Below are 16,600 nucleotides of genomic sequence, written 5' to 3'. Positions count from 1 at the left end.
CAGATCCATATTAGTCATATCAATCAAAGTTGTAAAAATCAGGTAAAATTCAAGATGATGGGATCCTGGATGATATAACAGACATTTCACGTGGTGCATAGGGAGCAGGTTTCTTGGGAATCACTGGGTCATATTTCTGATCATGTAATTTGTATACAGTGGCTTCAGAGAATTCTAAAATTCTGTTCTTATTGCAAAATATTTTCTTCTGGTATTCTCCAGTTACCGTGGGCTCATCTCAGTTCCTGACATTTTGGAAGTTGGTAGATTGTTTTAACATATACTTTAAGGGTCAGGTTTTTACTTTTTATATATTAAGTAGGTATTAAAAATTGCCTTTTTGGTATGTGTCTTTGATTTATGTATTTTATATTACTTGCACGTTGCCTGCTGTCTTGCTTTCCAGGAATTGGGGTCCTTAGATCCAAACTAAGAGATAAGAATAACTAGGAAGTATTGTTTCCTGTCATTTTCCTTCATGGCTTGAAGAAGGATGTGCATGGAGCAGAAACACAAACCAGGGGCCTGTGGGCTACTTCGGATTTCAGATGCGTTTTGCGCTACTCATAGATGATGTTGAGACATCTGCATTTCCAGCCTCTTTTGAAAACTCAGAAGGCCTGCTAATGGTGAAGACAGAGCGTTACCACATGGCCGCACTTGGCTGGGACTCTGAAGGTGTGGCAGAAGCCCTCCAGGTTGCCCTGGCTTCCATTCTCTCCCCTCCTCACACTTATTCCCCTTGCTTCATTCATTTACATTCCCTGCCTGCTTTCTGGCTTCTTTAGACATCTGAGATTGGGACCCCTGCCATAGAGGGGTGGGACACTACCAGGTTAAGGGAAAGGGAGGCTGATGTCAGGGGCCTGCTGAGCTGAGTCAAGAACGTCCAGCCCTCTGAGGACAGCATGTCCTTGGGACTCCTGAGGGTCTTAAGTTTGTCTCCAGTTAAATGAGATTCAAAATGGTAATAGATGTTTTGTAGAAATGCGTATGGGACAGTTAAATTACTATTTAATAAGAACTACACCACTACCCAGTCAGGACTGGTTTTACCTTCAGGACTGTTTTCTGGAACATCCTATAATTCTTCTAAGATTGTCAGAACATGTCAGCTGTTGGCAAAAATATTTGAATTATATTAATTTTTTCAAGAAGAGTTTTTAGGAGAAATAACCCATAACTTACAAGCTGGCAAGTTGGTACATGCAGTAGAAAACAAATTCCTCACACCTCCAAAACTCTAATTTTTTTTGCATTATAAAATATTGTGGTATAATATAAAACAAAATTCACCATTATAATCATATTTATATGTACAGTTCACTGTCACTAAGCCCATTCACATTACACTGTTAATATTCAGAACTTTTTTCGTCATCTCACACAACAACAACTCCTCCTCTTTCCCTGATCTCCCTGGACTTGCTAAACTCTGTTCTATTTATATCTCTGTGAATCTGCCTATTCTGGGTACTGCATATCAGTAGAAAACAATGTTTATTTTTTTATATCTGGCTTTCTTCATTTAGCATAATGTTTTCAAGGTTCATCTATTTGTAGCATGTATCAGAAATTCCTTCCTTTTTATGGCTGAATAATACTTCACTGTATTGATGTACCACATCCTGTCTGTTCCTCTGCTGATGGATTAAAACTCTAATCTTTTGACTGCACTCTACCCTCTATCAGCAGCTAAGCAGGAGAGCAGAGCAGATTCCTGTTGGTTCATTGTTCTTGCTGGCTTCTTAGAGTTCTTCCTCTCTCATGTCCCCTGGAGCTTTGCTTGTCAATCTAAAGCAATTCGGCTTCCTTTAGCCATTGGTGAAGCTGTTCATGAATATCATCCTACCCACTCACCTGCTTCACTTAGTAGTGATTTCCAACTTGGTTTTATCTGACTTACATTTCCTCTCTATTAAGCCCTTCTTGAGGTAACCCTCCCAACCCCAGTATCTGAAGGGCTTAGCTTTCTGGTCTCAGCTGTGTCATTTATTGTCTGTGTGACTTTAAGCTACACTGTTCTCAATTATGAAATGAAGAATTTGGAGAAGCTGTTTTGGGCTTCATCTAACTTTTGTTTTCTACATTTAATATATACTTTTTGTTGTCAGGTTGGTGATAGAAGCAAAAATTGATAAAATTATATGTCAGGAAGTGCTTGGTAAAGATGATTTCACCATGATTAAGGCTATAAAAAGGTTTCTCTATAAAGCTGTTGGAAACAGAGTAAGTTAAATTTTTTTTTTTTGAGTTGGAGTCTCACTCTGTCACCACCACAGCCTCGACCTGCTGGGCTCTAGTGATCCTTCTGCCTCAGCCTTCCAAGTAGCTGGAACTATAGGCACGCGCTATCATGCCCGGCTGATTTTTGATTTATTGTAGAGATGAGGTCTCGCCAAGTTGCCCAGGCGGGTTTTGAACCCATGGGCTCAGGCAATCCACTCACTTCGGCCTCCCAAGGCGCAGGATTACAGGCTGAGCCACCAAGTCTGGCTAAAGAGTAAGTTAATTTCTTACTGCATAAATAAATAGGCTGTAGAATGAGAAAAGAATGGGCTTGGGGATAGTTAACTGAGCCTAAAACAGTAAGAAAGTAGTATTTCTTTTTAAAGCATTTTGAAAAGTTAACTGACTGGGTGCTGTGCCTCATGCCTATAATCCCAGCACTTTGGGAGGCCAAAGTGGGAGGATTACTTGAGCCCAGGAGTTCAAGACAAGCCTAGGCCACATAGCAAGATTTCTTCTCTACAAAAATAAAAAATTAGCCAAGCATAGTGGCACGTGCCTATAATCCCAGGGAGGCTGAGGCAGAAGGGTTGCCTGAGTCCAGGATCAAGGCTGTGGTGAGCTGTGATCATGCCACTGCACTCCAGCCTGGGTGACAGAATGAGACCCCAACTCAAAAAATAAAAAAGGAAGGAAAGTTGACTGATAATATTTGGAAACAGTTTCAGTGCATTTTATAACTCTTTGATATAGCCACAAAAATTACTTTTGTTTGAGTTTGGGTGTGTTTGGGAAGGATATCTGACTGTTGTACTTCAGCAGTCCCCAACCTTTTTGACATCAGGGACCAGTTTTGTGGAAGACAGCTTTTCCATGGACTGGAATGGCGGGGAGGATGATTCAAGCACATTATATTTATTGTGTACGTATTTCTGTTATTATTACATACATAATGAAATAATAATTATTATGAAGTTATTATTTTGATATGAATCTGCAAGCAATTGATTTATTATGGTCTCCTTGCAGACAAACCACACTGCTAATGTTTATCTGTATTTACAGTTGTTTCTCAGTGCTAGCATCACTGCCTCAGCTCCACCTCAGATCATCAGGCATTAGATTTTCATAAGGACTGTACAGCCTAGATCCCTCACATGTGCAGTTCACGATAGAGTTTGCTCTCCTGTGAGAATCTAATGCTGCCACTGATCTGACAGGAGGTGGAGCTCAGGGGATAATGTGAGTGATGGGGGGTGGCTATAAATGCAGATGAAGCTTTGCTTGCTCGAGGCTACTTACCTCCTGCTGTGCACCTTAGTTCTAAACAGGCCATGGACAGGTACCAGTCTGTGGTCTAGGGGTTTGGGACCCCTGTTACATTTCACTATATTAGAAAAGCGGTGAGAAAGTCAAAGGCAGATCCTGATAAATTGATAAAGCTCATATACATCAGTTGTTTGCCAGTTTTATTTTTTAAATTTGTATACATACAGTGGCGATGTCTGGACTTTTAGTGCAATCATCACCCAAATAGGGTACATTGTACCACCACTAAGTAATTCCTCAACCCTCACCCTATCACCCTTCTGTGTCTCCATCGTCTATTATTCCACATTCTATGTCCATGTGTGCACATTATTTAGCTCCCACTTTTGAGTGAGAACATGTGGTATTTAACTTAGTGTTTCTAAGTTATTTCACTTAAGATAATGGCCTCCAGTGTTATCCATGTTGCTGCAAAAGACAGGATTTCACTCTTTTTTATTTCATGGTATTCCATGGGGTGTGTGTGTGTGTGTGTGTGTGTGTGTGTGTGTGTGTGTGTGTGTGTGTGTGTATCACATTTTCTTTATATAATCATCTGTTGATGGACACTTAGGTTGATTCTGTATCTTGGCTATTGTGAACAGCACTTCAATAAACATACAAGTGCAGATATGATTTATTTTCCTTTGGATAGATACCCAGTAATGGGATTGCTGGATCAAATGGTAGTTCTAGTTTTAGTTCTTTGAGAAATCTCCATACTGTTTTCCATAAAGGTTTGACTAATTTACATTCACACTAATGGTGTATAAGCATTCCTTTTTCTCTACATTCTCACCAATTTTTGTTAATTTTTGTTATTTTTTGTCTTTTTAATAACAGCCATTCTCACTGGTATAAGATAATATTCATTGTGGCTTTAGTTTGCATTTTTATAGTGATTAGTTATGTTGAGCATTTTTCATATGCTTGTTGGCCATTTGTATGTCTCTTGAAAACTGTCTGTTCATGTCCTTTGCATAGTTTTTAATTGGGTTCTTTGGGTTTTGTTGTTGTTGTTGAGTTGAGTTTCTTGTAGATTCTAAATACTAGTCCTTTGTCAGACGTATAGTTTGCAAATACTTTCTCCCATTCTGTAGGTTGTCTGTTCACTCTGTTGATTATTTATTTTGCTGTGCAGGACCTTTTTAGTTTAATTATGTCCTGTTTGTCTGTTTTGGGTTTTGTTGCATTTGCTTTTGAGGTCTTTGTCATGAATTCTTTGCCTAAGCCAGTGTCCAGAAGAGTTTTTCCTAGGTTTTTGTTTTAGTATTTGTATAGTTTCAGGTCTTACATTTAAGTCTTTAATCCATCTTGAATTAATTTTTGTATATGGTGACAGATAGGGACAATTTCATTCTTCTGCATATGGCAATCCAGTTTTCCCAGAACCATTTATTGAATAGGGTATCCTTTCCCTAGTATATGCTTTTATAGAATTTGTCAAAGATTGCTGGCTGTAGGTATGTCACTTTATTCATAGGTTCTCTATTCCGTTCCATTGATCTGTGTGTCTATTTTTATACCAGTACCATAGTGTTTGGGTTACTATAGCCTTGTAGTATAATTTGAAGTCAGGTAATGTGATGTTTCCAGCCTTGTTCTTTTCTTAGGATTGCATTGGCTATTCTGAACTTTCTTTTCTTTTCTTTTTTGTGTCATATGACCTTTGGAATTTTTTTTCCTAATTATGTGAAAAATGACATTGGTATTTTTGATAGAAATTATATTGAATATGTAGAGTGCTTTGGGCAGTATAGTCATTTTAACAATATTGATCTTCTGATCCATGAGCATGGGATGTTTTTTCATTGTTTGTGTCATCTGTATTTCTTTCATCAGTGTTTTTGTAGTTTTCTTTGTAGAACTCTTTTATCTACTTGGCTAAATATGTTCTTAGGTATTATTTTAATTTTAATTTTTTTTTAGCTATTGTAAATGTGGGTAACATCATTATTTGGTTCTCAGCTTGGTCATTATTGGTGTATAGAAATGCTACTGATTTTTGTATGTTGGTTTGGCATCCTTAAAATTTACTTAAGTTATTTATTGAGTCTAGGATTTTTTTTTTTAGCATTCTTTGGCTTTTCTAGGTATAAGATTGTATCATCAGCAATCAGAGATCATTTGACATCCTCTTTTTGAATTTGGATGCCTTTTCTTTCTTTATGTCGCCTGATTGCTCTGGCTAGGCTTTCCAGCACTAAGTTGAATAGGAGTAGGGAAAGTGAGCATCTTTGTCTTGTTTCTATTCTTAGTGGGGAGTTCTTTCAGCTTTTCGCCATTCAATATGATGTTGACTGTGGGTTTGTTGTATATAGCTTTTATTATTTTGAGGTATATTCCTTCTTTGCCTAGTTTACTGAGGGTTTTTACCATTAAGGGATACTAAATTTATTAAATGTTTTTTCTACATCAATTGAGATAATCATATTGTTTTTGTTTCCAATTCTGTTTGTGTGGTGGATCACATTTATTGATTTGTGTATGCTGAACCATGCTTGCATCTCTGGAATAAAACCTACTTGGTTGAAGTGTATTATCTTTTTGATGTGCTGTTGGATTTGGTTTGCTAGTATTTTGGGGGTGATTTTTGCATCCATATTCATTAGGGATATTGGACTGTAGTTTTCTCTTTTTTGTTGTGTCCTTGTCTGGCTTTGGTATCAGGGTAATACTGACTTTATAGAATGTGTTAGGGAGGATTCCCTCCTCCTTAGTTCTTTGGAAGAGTTTCAAGAGGATTGGTACCAGTTATTTGTGCATTTGGTAGAATTCAGCTGTGAATCCATCTGGTCCTGGGCTTTGTTTTTTTGTTGGAAGATTTTTTTTTTTTTTTTTATTTACTGATTCAGTCTCACTACTTGTTCTTGGTTTGTTTAGGATTTCTATTTCTCCTTAGTTCAATTTTGAGAGGTTATATTTTTCTAGGAACTTATCCATTTCCTATGCGTTTTCTAGTTTATGGGTGTTTAGTTGTTCATAGTAGTGTCTGAGGAACTTTGGCATTTCTGTTGTATCAGTTGTAATATCTCTTTTTTCATTTCTGATCATATTTATTTGGATCTTCTCTCTTTTTTTCTTGGTTAGCCTACCTAGCAGACTACCAATTTCAATTAGCTTTTTAAAGAACCAGGTTTTTGCTTTGTTGATGCATTGTATTGATCCTTTGTTCTCAATTTCCTTTAATTCTGCCCTGATCTTTGTTATTTTATTTTTTCTGCTAGCTTTGGGTTGGGTTTGCTCTTGTTTTTCTAGTTCCTTGAGGTAAAATATCAGGTTGTTAATTTGTGGTCTTTCTATTTGTTTTGATGGAGGCATTTTATGCTATAAACTTTCCTCTTAGCACTGATTTCACTGTATCCCAAAGTTTTTAATATATTGTTTTCATTTTGATTTGTTTCAAAAAAATTTAAAATTTTTGTCTTAATTCTGTTGTTGACCCAAAGATTGTTCAGGAGTATGTTCTTTATTTTTTATGTATTTGTATACCTTTGGAAGTTCCTCTAAGAGTTGATTTCTAGTTTTTTGTTATTATTGTGTTCTTTTGAGTTGGGGTCTCTCACTGTGTTGCCCAGACTGAGGTGCAGTGGCACAATCACAGGTTACTGTAGCCTCGAACTCCTGGGCTCAAGCGATACTCAGCCTCCCAAGTGTCAGGACTACAGGCACATGCCGGAGACCAGCTCCAGCCAGGTTCAGGGTACCCCAAAGGTGGAGATGGCGTCAGCGATTGGGGGGAAGAAGAAAGAGAGAAAGAGAGAGAGAGAGAAAGAAAGAGACTGGACCCCAGTCTAGTGCAGAAGTCGTTTAATGGGAATTACAACTGGTCTTTTATACACAGTTGGGTATGTGAGGGGCGTTCCCTACCCACTGGATGTTCTTTCAGGTATAATCCCATAACCTAATCTATGAAACCTTAATCCATTTATTCAACTTCAATAAATCCTAAGATCATGACCCAGAAGCCTGTGAACAATACTAAGGCTCTTAGATGTGACCTGAGTTTGAATTATAAGTTGTGTGAAAGCCAAAACTGCAGTTCGTGGAAGAATGGGAGCAATGAGCTTCTAAAGGTAGCTTGTGTTCATCCCGGTCTCAGAGTTTTTATGTTTTGAGTTCACAGGAGCTTAATCTGTTTAGTGCTGAGTAGAAAGGGGGAGGAAATGGGGTCAATAGCTCCCGAACGCATCCTAGTGGTCTCGGGGTCAATGGCCTTTCCTGATCCCTAACGCTCAGTGGGTCTCTGTGGCCGGCTCCCAACAGGCACACACCACCATACCCAGTTATTTATTTATTTTTGAAGATACAAGGTTTCACCATTTGCCTAGGCTAATCTTGAACTCCTAGGCACAAGCAGTCTTCCCACCTCAGCTGGAATTAAATTAAATTAAATTAAATTAAATTCTTAAAGTGCTGGAATTACAGGTGTGAGCCACATTGCCTGGCCTGATTTCTAGTTTCCTTCTGCTGTGGTTCAATAAGATACTTGGTATATATTTTTTTAAACGTTTGTTGAGACTTTTTTTGTCATCTAGCATATTTTATTTAGTAGAATGTTTCATGCGCTGATGAGAAAAATGTATATTCGTCTGTGGTTAGGTGGAATATTCTGTAAATGTCTGTTAAGTCCATTTGGTCTAAAGTACACTCTAAGTTCATTGTTTCTTTGTTGATTTTCTGACTTGATAATCTGTCTAGTGCTTTCAGTGGGGTTGTTGAAGTCCCCTACTATTATTGTGTTGCTGTCTATGTCTTTCTTTAGGTCTGGTAGTATTTCTTTTATGAATCTGGATGCTCTGGTGTTGAGTACATGTGTATTTAGAATTGCTATATCATGTTTAATTGACCCTTTTATCATTATATAATTCTATGTCTTTTTTAATTGTTGATTTAAAGTTTGTTTTATCTGATATAAATATAACTACTCCTGCTCACTTTTGTATGTGTTTGCATGCAATGTCATTTCCCACTCCTTTAAGTTTATAAGTACTTTTACTAAGGTGAGTTTCTTGTAAGTTGCCTGTAATTAGTTAGTTGGTTCATGTTTTTAAAATCCATTCCACCAATCTATACCTTTTTAGTGGAGAATTTAATCCATTTACATTCAAAGTTAACATTGACACATGATGTTGTTATCTACTTGCTTTGTAGATTCTTTCTCTGTTTTTTTCCTCTGAGGTTTGGTTGAGTTCTGTTATGTTGCCATTTGATTTCTTTCTCTTCCTCCATATAATTGTTTTATAATTGAGTTTTATAATTTCATGTGTTTTTATAACGGTGAGTATCAACATTTTGTTTCCATGTTTCAGCTCTTTTGAGCATTTTTTGTAGGGCTGGGCTAGTGGTGATGAGTTCCCTCATAGCTTCCTTAGAGCATTCAGTGGTGTGTACTATGTATGATTTCCTTGGTTACGAATAGTCTTAGCATGGTGACTCTCTCAGATGCTGGTTGTAGTAGTAATGTACCCGGGTGTGAGTGGACTCAAGGCCTCCTGAACAGCTAGGACTGTGTGGACGATTAAGGTAGTAGAGTTCACACAAAGCTTGTCTCCTTCCTGAGCACTGTGCAATTATGTCAGTGGATGTTGTAATTGGCTGTGCAGGCTGAACTCCTAGCCAGTAGGTGGTACATGCAGGTGAGAGCCAACTTCAGTGGTAGCAGTAGGGTCTATCCCTGACCTTTGTTAGCCAGAAGGAGTATTCAGATGTCCCAGGTGATGGACTGTGGCGGGACGCCCAGTAGTCCTGGTCCTGTGCTCTACCTCTGAGGTGGTAGTGGGAGCACAGCCCAGCAGGGCAGGGCTGGCCAAGCCTGTGCTTAAGCGCCCCAATGGTGGACACAAGTGTGGCCCTTATAAGGGTTGGAATGCAAATCTCAGGCTCCTGGGACAATACTCCAGGGACAAGTGGAGCATCAGCTGTCGTGTCAGCGTGCCAGCTCTGGGAAAGAGGAGTGACCTACGCTCCACAGCCTAGCAGGTGGGAGTGCCACCTGCATCACCTCATGCTTTTGACCTAGCAGGGCTCTTTCCCGCAGGCTGCTGCTGGCAGCAAGCTGAAACAGCCAGTCAACCAGCCAGGCAGTCTGTCTCAGGTCAGGAAACTGCCCCAGGCCACCAAACTCCTTGCTGGGACAAAAACCTCAGCTCCCAGGCCACACCCCTCCTAGTCCAGTAGTGCAAAATGGGGTTGCTAACTCTAGTGCCCATGACAGGAGCCCATGCCAAACTTGCCTCTGAGTTCTGTCTGTGGGAGCGCTTTCCTTGCTGAGATAGACCACAAATGCCAGTCCAGACTCTCTCCAAACCAGTGACTGCCACTTGTGTTACTGGCAGATGTCTGCACAGCCCTTTGTGAGGTAGGATCAAGAATAACCTCTGTCTGTTGACATTGGTGTGTGGGTGCTCTTAGGAAGCACTTCAGGCTGCTGTTCCCTCTCACAGTCTCCCTATTGCTCCCAAGTCAGATCCTGCATGTGCTAGGTTCAGAAGCTCCCCAGAGGCCCGATCCCGCTGTCCAGTGGGGATGTGTGTTGCCCTGCCTCCCCAGAAGGGAAGTGTGTTGCCCCACCTCAGGCACTGGGGGTTCATGCACAGTTTTCCGCCCAATCTATTGCACAGGCTGCTACCTGCTGTAGTTTTCAAAGTATTTTAATCTTCCTTCGCTTTTACGTTGAGCTCCTGTGTTTCTTCCTGGATAAAAGTGTGAATTTCTACACACTATTTTGCTGTTTCCAAGTTGCTGAGTTGTAGTAACAAAGTCTCTAATCCATCATCTTGAGGGGGGAAAAGTTTGTTGATTTTAAAATTTCCTGTTCAGTACAATTTCAAACCAACCAAGCAGTTGACTTTGAGAATCATGTAGTATTGTCATGTTTTAATTCACCAAGAAAGATTTATAAAACAAGCTATTGTCTATTATCACTATTTCCTAAGTGAAAAAACCAAAACATTCTAACAGTAAAATGTGGGGATTATCTCAGAATAAAAGAAAAGTTTTAAAAATTGAACAACACATATTTCTTGTTTTTTTTTTTTTTTTAAATGACCTTTCTAAACTTGGTTGGGAATCAGTGTTTAAGGGATTACCGGTATAGATGTAAATATATTTGAAACTGAGAGGAAGGGTGGACCATAATTGCCCAGATTGGCCCAGGTAGGAAAGAAGGAGGAAAAACTGATGCTATGAGAGGGCAATGTTTGAGAAAGGAAGTTTCAGAGGAGTGAAGAAGATGCATTGGTTTTAGATATGCTGAATATTCAGGTTGAAGTTCAGCTAGCAGTTAAGCCAGGTTAAACCTGGAGGACAAGATTTAGACATCTTCATCCTTGAGTTGTTTGTGGCAACCATGAAAATGGGGTAAGTGTTATAAGGGAAACTGTGTGGCAGATAAGGCTAAGGGAAGCTTGTTAGGGACCAAGGGTCTACACGCTGAAACAAACTGCCTAGGCTCGAGTCCTGACTTCACTACTTACTAGCCAGCCGTGTGACTTTAGTGAGGATGGTAATGATGTCTGTATTATACTGTTGCCTTGAGAATTAAATGAGTTAATAGTCTGTAAAATGCTGAGAATATTGTTTGGCAGATAGTAGTAAATGATATATGTGCCAGCTATTGTTTTTTGTTTGTGGATTAAAAGACTTGTGCCCCAGGATAGTGTGTAGTAGGTCGTGGCAGACTGTTGTAGCTCCTGTGCAGAATATGGATAAATACCAAAGGCTTATTTTTAAAGTTATAGGGAAGCTATGGAAGAACAGAGGAGATGCACTTAAATTCTAGAGAGGGAAGAACCCTTCTCATGTGAACTGAGATGGCTAACCATTTTTCTTCTGAGAGCAGTTTCTGAGTATAGGCATGTTCCTAGACCAGGTTTGATTCAGGGAGAGGGAGGTCATAGGAGAAAAGAGAAATCAGAAGGCCTTTTAGAAGTTTATGAACTCGTTTGAAGGATGGAAATCTAAGGGAGACCAAAATACACGCTGGATATTTGCTAAGTGCCGTGGCAGTGTGGGAGGCTCGGGACAAGGCTGGAAAAGCCAAGTAAGATTTCTTCAGACTCATGGTACTTAGGAGACTTGCTGGGTTCTCAGACTTAGTGATTTCAGGTCCACATTCCAATTTTAAAAATTACTGAAGACCCCAAGGAGATTTTGCTTCTATGCTTTATATCTGTTGATATTTACTATAAGAGAAATTCAGAAATTAAAAGAGGAATTTTAAATATTTATTAATTTAAAAACAATAAAGATAAACCTATTTCATGTGAATATTAATAAACATTTTTTGGGGAAAAAATTACATTTCTTTTTTTGATTTGGAGTGTCACTCTGTCACCCAGGCTAGAGTATAGTGGCACACTCATAGCCACCCCAGCATTGACCTGCTGAGCTCCGGCAGTCCTTCTGCCCAGCCTTCCGAGTAGCCGGAACTACAGGCACATGCTACCTCGCCTGACTAATTTTTGATTTATTGTAGAGACAAGGTCTCGCCAAGTTGTCCGGGCTGGTCTCAAACCCGCAGACTCAGGCAATCCACTGGCCTCGGCTTCCCTAAGTGCTGGGATTACAGGCTAAGCCACCAAGCCCAACCAAAAATTACATTTTCCAAAACAAACAAATATTACTGAGTAGAATTGTTAGATATTTGAAAATCTCATTATTGTCTGGTTTAATAAGGACAGCTGAGTTTTCATATCTGCGTCTGCCTTCAGCTTTTTGCATTGTGTTGTTTAGGTTGAAATAAATAAAGAAAATCCAGCCTTACATAGTTAAGTAGTTGGAAAAAGGAGGAGTAATTTAATCACTTTGATCCTACATCCAAACTTCACAGGTGGTAGTTTCTAAAAGGTTAGATGCAATGTGAAATATGCAACAATATCAATAAGCTTTTGGTGCTTTATTACATTAAAACCTATTGTGATGTCTTGTATTTTGAGATTTTTTTTACCCATCCAAAATTTTGTACTATAAACTGGATATTTGGAAATGCCTGTTCACTGAGGTATGCAGTTCTTCTAAACATTGACATGTTTCATTATATGATATTTTTAAAAATATCATATTTGTTAGTATCACCACTGGTCTCGTCAGAAAAGTTGTTAAGTATTGGAAAGCTGTCAAGGTTATAGTGGCTTATACAAGTTTTTCACAATTATAATTTCTACCTAAAAGTTTAAATTTTATCATTGGCAACATATACTGTTATTTTCTTACTGCATTCATTTTTGAGAAAATGCCTGTTAAATATACAAGTTGAAAGGCCATAATTTGTCCATTGATTGTTCTTTCAAGTAAAAGTTGTGTTTCATGAAAACAACAACAATAACCAGCTAATTCAGCTTGCAACTCAAAGAATCACAGTGCTTTTTCTTGAGACCCCTGCTATACTTTGGAATACAGCAGAAATGTCTTGTACATACTTCCCATTTGTAACTTAGGTTATAAAAAAGACACGTACTCATGAGTCAAGAGGTAATAGAATTAACTGTTTGCACTATTTCATCAAGAACATTATACAAATTTTTTTTTAAGTGAGTAGCACTGAAGAATATAGTTGTACAGTTGAGGCCACTGCCTTGATTCATGCTAAGACTCCAGAAGTTTTGCCTACCTTTGCTTTTGCACCATCAGTGCCAATGTCAGTACAATGAGAAGGACAAATAATAGTATTATTTTATTATAGTTTTGTTTCATGGACCCTCTCCCACCCCCAAAAAATATCAAGGACCCCTGGGTGTCCACCGACCACACTTTGAGAACTTCTAGTATAAGGACAGTACCTGCACGAACAACTGATAATTTCACCCTTGAGACAAAAGCTACTTTCCAGTCCCATCCCAGCTCAGTTCCTTTTTGTCTAACAAAAGGTTGGTGTTATTTTTCTGTGGGAAATAACTCCAACTATAGTCTCTACAGTTATTTTGTATGTATCATTTGACATTCAATCAAAGATTATGATAAAAGATTTTATATGTAGTCATGGGAATAACAGTATCTAGAATTGCCTTTTCACTATAACAACTAGAAAGTGGACAATATATATGAAGCAACTGTCTTCATTTGTTAGACAACTGGCAATATAGTCCTATGATTCCTGAGAGAAAGGAACAAAAGAGATAGCTCTATGATTGTCTTGGCTTTCTGCCTGGAGGCAATTTCCAAACCTTATGCAGGGAGGGAAAACCCAAACAGTACCCTGTGGTATTGCTGAGAGGTGTGAGATATAGATCAGAGTTTGGGATGTGCTAGTAGCTAGAAAGTGCAGGGCACTGTACCAAACAAGAGGATGCTATGTAGATAAAGAGCTCTGGATGTCTATGTAGGAGTCCCTTTGAGTCCTGTACATGGGTAGGGTGAAATTGCATGAGGCTGTGCAAAAACAATGACTAGGGAAAAGGTATTGAGGAGCTGTAAGCTGAACAATTCCTAGAACTCGTACAGAACCAAAAGTAGCTGAGTTCCCATAAGCTAGAGTGAAAAAATCTCATTGACTATATGGATATTGGATATTCAAAAAAGGCTTCACAGAAGGTTCATACCTTTGTAGTAGGACTAAATTAAGGACTAAATTAATTATAGAATAAAGACCATTTTAGAGCTACCCTAAACATAAGCCCCACAGAAATTAAACTGGTTCACATGTAATTTAACTGCCTGTTAGAACAATAATCCTCTTTAAATGAATACAACAAACTAACACTTAGCAACATAAAATCAACAATACTTGGCACACAATAAAAAACACTAGACGTGCAAGAGGCACAAAAACATAATTCATAACCAAAATTAAAGTCAATTAATAGAAACAGATCCAGAAATGAAGGAATTAGATAAGAATGTTGAAACAACTACATTAAATACACTCAATATATTCAAGTAATTAAAGGAAAATATGTATTTAAAATTTTATAGATAACTAAATTTAAAACAAAAATAATAACAAATATTGTGGGGTATATAACATATGAGGGAGTAAAATGTATGAAAACAACAAAGGATGGGGAATAATTGACGTATACTGTTGAAAGGTTAATGTGTTATGCACACAAAGGCATATGATATTATTTGGAGGTAGACCATGATAAGAAAAAGATGCATACAGCAAATCCTAGAAGAAACACTTGAAAAACAAACCAAATGGTGGAGATAAAATGGAACGCTAAAAAAAAAAAAACCTAGAAGAAGGTCGGAAATGAGGGGAAAAAAGGAACAAAGAGGAACAAGTAGAAAACAAATAGCAAGATGGTAGATTTACACCCAGTCTTATCAATAATTACATTAACTCTAAATGGTCTAAAAATTCCCATTAAAACAAATATTTTCAGGCTATATGTAAAAGCAAGAAACTCTCTGCTATTTATAAGAAACTCACTTTACATATAAAGACCAAAAGGTAGAAAACCATATGTCAAACAAACACTAATTGTGAGAAAGCTGGAGTGGCTATGTTAATCTCAAAGTAGACTTCAGAACAAAGAACATTACAAGGGATAAAGAGGAACATTTAAAAATGATAAAGGAGTCAACTCATCAAGGAGATACAACTATTCTTAGTGTGTACACATGTAATAGCAAAGCTTCAAAGTACATGAAGCAAAAGCTGACAACTGCACTAGGCAAATCCATGATAGTTTGAGATTTCAATACTCCTTTCTCAGTAATTGATAAGACATACATGAAATCCATAGGGATTTAGAACACTTAATAACACTACCAACTGATTTGACCTAATTGACATTTATATAGCATGCCTCCAAACAACTGCAGAATAAATTCTTTTCAAGTGCACATGGAACTTCACTTAGACTGATTGTATTCTGGGTGATTAAAAAGTCTCATTATGTTTAGAGGTTTCTAAATCGCAGAATATATGCCCTCACCAAAAACAGAATCAATTCAGATTCACTAACAGAAAGATATCAGGACAATTTTCAGATATTTAGAAGTAGTCGTCCAAATAACTAATGGGTAAAATAAAAAGTCATATAGGAAATTATAAAATATTTCAAATGAAAATGAAAAAACATTTGCAGGGTGCAGGTAAAGCAATGCCAGAGGGACATGTTATTGCTTTAAAATAATGGTCTAAGCTTCCACCTGAGGAAGCTAGAAAAGAAGAGCAAGTTAGGCCTAAAGTAGAAGGAAAGCAGTTATAAAGATAACAGCAGAACCAGTTAAATGGAAAATGGACAAACAATAGAGAAAAATCAGTGAAACCAAGTTTTGGTTTTTAAAAAGATCAACAGAACTCACCACTACCAGAAACAATATTGAGAAGAAGAGTAGGTAGAGACATGGGCAGTTCCCAGTTGGGCGCAAAGACAGTGTATGGGGATGAGACAGGAAAAGATGAGCCCAAACAGGTCAACTTTCAAGAAGGGGAGTTGCAGGCTTGGAAGTCTGGGTAGAACTGGTCCAGGGGCAGTTCAGAGTTTGTCGGTGCCCCTGACACCACGGTGAATGCGAGTGAACATAGAGGGAGGCCAGGATGGAATTCAGGGGTCCTTAGCAAGTCATCTATATCAATGCTAATGAATTGAAAATGAAAGAAAGAGGAGGGAAATGACCTACCTTTTAGAGGGAAAAAGGTTTGTTTTTCCCTTGTGAAAAGTTATTTGACTCTATTTCTGCATTCAAACTTCAAATGCTATGAAAACCTTAGATGTGGCCATTTTTCATGCTTAGATTTAAGCTAACGAAGCATGCTTAAATTATTTTCAAATTCCATTTAATAAGAAAATTACTGAAAAAAATATTTGAAAAGATGAACATGGAACTAAAAATCAAAGAAAGCATGCAACTCCCTCTCCTCTTAAAGTGATTTTTCTTTTTAAGTTAGGGTCTTTCTCTGTTGCCTAGGCTGGAGTGCAGTAGTGCAATTCTGGCTTGCTGCAGCCTCTATCTCTTAGCCTCAAGGATCCTCCCATCTAAGCCTGGGAGGTCTTAGGTCTTTTTAGAGTTGGGGTTCTTGCTTTGTTGTCCAGGCTGGTCTTAAACTCCTGGACTCAAGCAGTCCCCCTGTCTCAGCCTCCCAAAGTGCTGGAATTATAGGCATGAGCCA

General features: G+C 38.2%; 1 protein-coding gene across 1 annotated transcript in view; it reads left to right on the top strand.

Moving 5' to 3' along the window:
* PDSS2 (decaprenyl diphosphate synthase subunit 2) overlaps positions 1 to 16,600 on the top strand; it is a 291,983-nt gene that overhangs the window by 42,972 nt on the left and 232,411 nt on the right. The gene's annotated exons all lie outside the window — the stretch shown is intronic.

Source organism: Carlito syrichta, unplaced genomic scaffold (genome assembly GCF_000164805.1).
Source record: "Carlito syrichta isolate Samal-C Ts95f unplaced genomic scaffold, Tarsius_syrichta-2.0.1 Scaffold315818, whole genome shotgun sequence".
Classification (NCBI taxonomy): domain Eukaryota; kingdom Metazoa; phylum Chordata; class Mammalia; order Primates; family Tarsiidae; genus Carlito; species Carlito syrichta.
This window is presented reverse-complemented; position numbering and strand designations above follow the sequence as displayed.